The 6,374-nt window shown below is 34.8% G+C and overlaps 1 protein-coding gene across 1 annotated transcript in view; it reads right to left on the reverse strand.

Annotated features, from left to right (window-relative positions):
- LOC106469989 (ectonucleotide pyrophosphatase/phosphodiesterase family member 6-like) overlaps positions 1-6,374 on the reverse strand; it is a 34,972-nt gene that overhangs the window by 20,966 nt on the left and 7,632 nt on the right. The window lies entirely within an intron of this gene.

Below are 6,374 nucleotides of genomic sequence, written 5' to 3' on the forward strand. Positions count from 1 at the left end.
AGATAGCCCATTGTGTAGCTTTGTGCTTAGCTACAAACAAACAAACTTTTAAAAGGAAGAGTTTAATTTATCTAGAAATGTCTAATTTAAAGGACCATTGAACTACGTCACCATACAACATGGTGATTTTAAAGTCATTTTTAATTCGTAATATCGCGACGTCAGCTTTTGGAAGCAAAGTTCAATACAAATATACAGATTCTTTGAATAGGCCATTTTTTATAAATCTAATTTTTGTTTACGAACGATGGGTAGGGGTTCATTAAGGAGGTTTTCATACTATCCTTGTATCAAACAGGTTTGAAAAGCTACAGAATCGGCTATCTGTGCTTTGTCCACCAGGGGTATCGTAGCCGAATTTTTAGCGTCGTAAGCCTGTAGACTTACCACCGAGCCACTGGGGAATGTGTCAAGAAGATAAAGTAAAATTGATTTCGCGAGCACAACGTGCCACTTCTTCATTTGTTTTTTATCACTTAAATTTAAACTATAATATAATTCTTTATACTGGGTTCTTTTTCTGGGTGGTAAATATGTTAAGACCGTTTTAAAAACTTAGTTAGATTAGATTATAGCTCTATAAATCTAAGTAACCCTCACACAGAGAAATAATATTAACAGAAGGAATCTCTCGTGTCTATAAGCCCCCAGTGGCACAGCGGCATGTCTGCGGACTTACAACGCTGGAATCCGGGTTTCGATATCCGTGGTGGACAGAGCACAGATAGCCCATTGTGTCGCTTTGTACATAACTTCAAACAAACAAACGTGTCTCTAAAATAGCCAATACTCACCCAACAATACAACTGTTACCTCATTGAGAAAGAATGATATTCATCCATTTTATTATTAGATTAATTTGCAAACACAGGGGTTTTTCAGAATTATCGTGAGAGTTTCTCATTGATTCATAAGTAAACACAACTACTAAATACTTATAAGCATATTTTTTATTGTTATTGATAATTGTTGTTACAATTTTAGAAATGTTTTTCAGTAGTAGCTTAGTTTGTTTAAATGTCAGTAACTCATATGAAAAAATTCTCGGGAAGCAACAACAACAACAACCAGGCACACCTTGATTTGAACGACAATTTACATATTTTTATCACCATTTTAAATAAATACATGCAGTTAATCCTGAGAACATTCCAACCCCCTTGACCATCCATTTAGGAGTCCAGCTTGAAATGTTCATGAAATCTAAACATGAGTATTTATCTACCAACAATCATAATTTCAGTGAAATATTGATGGCAACGCTATTTATATTAAGTTGTGGCCTTAAACTTTTAAACAGTATTAGTTTAAATAATCTTCTTCTCTTTAGAGTATTTACATCTGAGTATTTGGAGTTTTACACAAAATAGTATATTATTATTTAAATACAGACAAAAGCGATTGGATAAATTGAATCGGTTGAGAAAACAACAAAAAGCCTAATCCTGTTCTTTCGATTTACCCTTGTCCATGTTACTAATGAGGGGTGGAATTCCCCGAAACCAGTATAACTCACTGACAAGTGGTGAATGGAATGACAGTGTGGGCTTCATATTTATTTTTAGAATTATAATACTTTTACAATACATACCTAACAACTCTAAAAACTAATGACTTCTAAGTTGGATTATAGCCCAAATGTATACCAACTTTCGTCCAAATCCATTCAGCCGTTTTTAAGAAATTTTGTGACACACACAGGGGTGAAAACATAACCTCCGCCCATCTTCTTTGGCGGAGGTAACAAAGACAGCCCTAGACTGAAAATAACTGAAGAACCAAACACCTTTCAAGATCACGTTTGCAACCCCATAAGAACAGGTTATTTGGCATAAATCAGAATTAAAGAGAGATGAACAAAATTTAGAGAAATCTTAAAATCTTAATATACATGACAAATTACAAATTATTATATAAATATGCTATAGAATTAGTCTTTACCAAGGCTTTCAACTGCTGAAAATGCACGTTACAAGTTTAATGAAATAGCTGAGAGACAAAGTATAAAAATAGGTGTTTTATGCTATAAAATAGGCTGGTCTTCAATGAAAAAGGCTTCACTTTACGAATACTAACGTGGATATAGATATTATAATATAAACAACCCACCGATAATCAAGTATACACTCCCTGCAGAAAAATAAATGAAATAGATCACTGTTAGCTTTTAGTTCATGCTTGATAGGATTCATATCTAGTTTCACGCTTTATAGGATTTATATCTGGGTTAATGTTTCATAGTGTTCATGCTTTGTGGGATTCGTATCTGGGTTCATGTTTGATATGGTTCATATCTGTGATCATGCTTGATAGTGTTCATATCTGGATTCATGCTTGTTAGGGTTCATATCGGAGTTCATGCTTGATGGGGTTCATGTCTGGGATAATGCGTGTTAGAGTTCATATCTAGGCTCCTGCTTGATAGGTTTCATATTTGAGTTCATGCTTGATAGGGTTCATGTCTGGGCTCATACTTGATATGGCTCATATCTGGGATCATACCTCATAGGGTTCATATCTAGGATCTTGTATTATAGGGTTCATGTCTGGGTTCATGCTTAATAGGGTTTATATGTGTACTAATGCTTTACAGTGTTCATATCTAGGTTCATGCTTGATAGGATTCATATCTGGATTCATTCGTGATAAGGTTCATATCTGGTTTCATGTGCAATGGGTTTATATCAGGATTACTGCTTCATGCTTGGTAGAATTCGTATCTGAGTTCATGTTTGATAGGGTTTATATCTTGGTTCATGCTTCATAGTGTTCGCATCTGGGTTGATACTTAATGGGGTTCATATCAGAGTTCACGCTTGATATAGTTCATTTTTGAGATCATGCTTCATGCTTGATAGGATTCATATCTGGTTTCGTGCGTAATAGGGCTCATATCTAGGTTCATTATTGATAGGTTTCATAGTCTAGCACAGGAGAGAAGTAATGCCCTAATCTTCAACCCATTGTCTTGTAACTCGAGATAAATGAGCAGGAGCATAAAAACGCTGTCTTATCTGTTGAGCTGTTCAATTGGCGTAGACAGATAGAGGGCCTTGTCTTGAATAGCAGTGATAACCCTTTCGCACACCAGCAGCTGTAATCGTCCAGCTTCTCAAATGGTACTCAATCATTAATAGAAATATTCCCGTATTTTATTAGGCTTGTAGACAGTTCAACAAAAATTCCTCGAAGGATATTCACTAAACCCAGGCGTGTCCACTTTCCAAGGCTTGCGCAAATCTGAACTTGTCGGAAAAAATTAGTGTTCCAAAAGGCAGGTTTGTGTGATAACATCTGCGATGCTACAGCCGTCGTCGTACGATACTGGCTGAAGTTAGGAGTGGCTTCCTTCTATTGTAACCCATGCTATAAAGATAACTTCTGATAGTATTAGAGGACGCTTGTATCTGTTCTTCAACAGGCATGACCGTTTAATGTGAGCCCTGTCCAAACTTCTTACAGCATGAAAGTCCTTTATGTTGGGGCCCGGCATGGCCAGGTGGTTAGGGCACTCGACTCGCAATCTGCTGGTCGCGGGTTCGAATCCCCATCACACCAAACATGCTCACCCTTTAAGCCGTGGGGGCGTTATAATGTGACGGTCAATCCCACTATTCGTTGGTAAAAGAGTAGCCCAAGAGTTGGCGGTGGGTGGTGATGACTAGCTGCCTTCCCTCTAGTCTTACACTGCTAAATTAGGGATGGCTAGCGCAGATAGCCCTCGTGTAGCTTTGCAGGAAATTCAAAAACAAACCTTTATGTTGGTTTCGCACGCCCGGGCTATTCAGAAACTCTTCTGACGAGGCTAGGACTTTATTGTCATACTATTTTTTTGTGGAAAGTATAATTGCAAGTAACCTAGCGATTGCTTGATGGCTTTGACTGCCCTACCATCGTCCAACTATCCAACCTCGTTGAAACAGAGTAAATTGAAGATATCATTCAATTGTGCCATGGCTGTTTTGTATTTGCTAAGCTATACGTTTGAGATATTTGCATATGAGCATGAGGATGTTTGATTTATATTATCGAGGAGTGTTTAAATTGATTAAACACTAAAAGGTCAAAAAAGAAAAAGCCAAAGACAATAAGAATTCATATTTCAATATAATGTTTATTCCTTAATTAGACACGGCCAAACAATTAGCATGCCAGGATAATGGTTCTCCACATTTTGTGGCCGTAGGTGCTTTGTAAGAATGACGGTGATATCCCATTATTCGATTAAAGTAAACCTCGACCACATTTTCGTGATATACAACAATAACTATTAAACTTATATTAACTTCTTTCTTTGTCATATTATTTAGCAAAAGAAAACACTTGAAAAAAAGTAAAGAAAACTTGTAAAGTCTATAAGTTATCGAGAAAAGAAAACTATGTATAAGACACAATTTAATATTTTTCAATATTTAATACGTTTTGAAGAACAACAAAAGAGAAATACTAATTCCGAGAGCTTAAATGATTAAACGCGCAATTTGTAACAAACGGAACTGAAAAATTAACGGTTCACCTTTTTGTTCTTCGTCAGTAGGTTTTCATGTAGTAAAACTGATAACCTGCTCGGCATCTTCAACTGAAGCTCACTTTTTACACTACCTGGTAAACTGTTCAGTGCAGGGGTGGATCCAGATTTTTATGAAATGGAGAGGGGGGGGGTATTTCATTCAATGAACTGTCATAAAGATAGTTACATAATACCAAACATACAGAAATCCAAATAATCTCCTCATGCCAGATGACGGTATTATTCCAGTCCTAGCCACTGACGCACATTGCCCTATTCCGTTTGTTTTAATTTTGCACTATAAAAAGACGGCCCCGTTCATACTTCTTTTAATTGTGTGCTATAAAAATTTTTGTAATTTATAAAAGATAACTTTTTTTTTTTCTTGTTGGAATCAGATTTAGGACTGGTTTAGGTATATATTTTTATCCCAGTTAATTGATACAATCAAGTAGTGCAGCAAAGCTTATTTAATTGGATGCACATCAGATATGGCTTTTAACGTGGCCACGTATACTATTCAAATACGAAATATAGACCAAGACTGACCAGCATCATGTCATCTTAACAATAACCATACTAATGTAATATCGAAAAACAGTAAGTTTTGCATCTTTAATAAATTCAAATCCGTAAAGCAAATGAAAACCAAAGTTACATTTATTTAAAAATTTTTCCTTGTAGCGATGATAATGATATAAACTCACGAGAAGCTGTTTGGTCATCTTTTAACAGTACCTTAGTATTCTGTATAACAGACGCTTTAAGTACTTTTTCTTGCGAACTCTGCGTATGTATGTATAATTTTATGCTTAAATATTCTACATATTTGATAAAAAATATATATGCAAGGTATTTTTTCATAAATAACAAGGTCATCATCAAGATAAGCATTTGAAGGTTTTGTAATTGTTTATACTGCTCATGTTTTGTTTAGTAGCACATATTGTTGCTATCAATTTTTAAAGGTGCATCTTTAATTCACATCAATAATATTTACCCTCAAGTATCTACCTTAGGGTATCAAGTATAATGTTATAGACACTTATAAGTTGACGTCTGATACTTTCTGTGGTAATGAACTGAATATATTATACAGCAAATGACTAAAATAGCTAGGAAAAACTATCTTCGCAAGACCTATTTTTACTGAAGTATATTATATATGTACTGTTTGGGTAAATGACCTCTAAAAATCAACCTGTGAAGTTGAATGTGCCTTGTTCGACATCTAGTACTGTTAAATCAACGGATTTCGAAGAATGCTTCGATTATGCTAACGATTTTATACTTTTTCAGTGTTCAAATCTGTTTGTTGTTCTGACTGAATGTCAAATATTTCAGTAATCTGTTTTCTAAAATTTTTATTATCATATAAAAATACTTACTTACATTTTCTAAAAACACGAAGTTGATAAGTAATAAACGAACCTGTTTGTTGTTGAGCACAAAGCTACATAATGGGCAATCTGTGCTGTGCCCACCACTGGTATCGAAACCCGGGTTTTAGCGTTATAATCCTTCATACTTACTGCTATACCACTGGGTGGAGGAGAGTTAAACGAACTGCACACTCTATACATTTAACCTCGGTAAAAGTATATTCCTTAAACGATTTTTCTTTTTGCGCAGTTCATATTCATTATTATTTGTCTTTGGGTTATTTTAAATTGTCCTTTACTTATAGGTTTATTACACATATTCTTAATCAATACATAAAACAGACAGTTCTTGTGCAAAAATGTTAAATAAAATAATAAAAATAAAAATCAATTTTTTTTACTTGCACAATCATTTATCTGTAAAGAGTAAAAACATATATAAGTTAAAAGAAACTTAAAACTCTACATGTTTCGGTGTAAAT

The sequence above is a fragment of the Limulus polyphemus genome, unplaced genomic scaffold (genome assembly GCF_000517525.1).
Source record: "Limulus polyphemus unplaced genomic scaffold, Limulus_polyphemus-2.1.2 Scaffold3760, whole genome shotgun sequence".
NCBI lineage: Eukaryota > Metazoa > Arthropoda > Merostomata > Xiphosura > Limulidae > Limulus > Limulus polyphemus.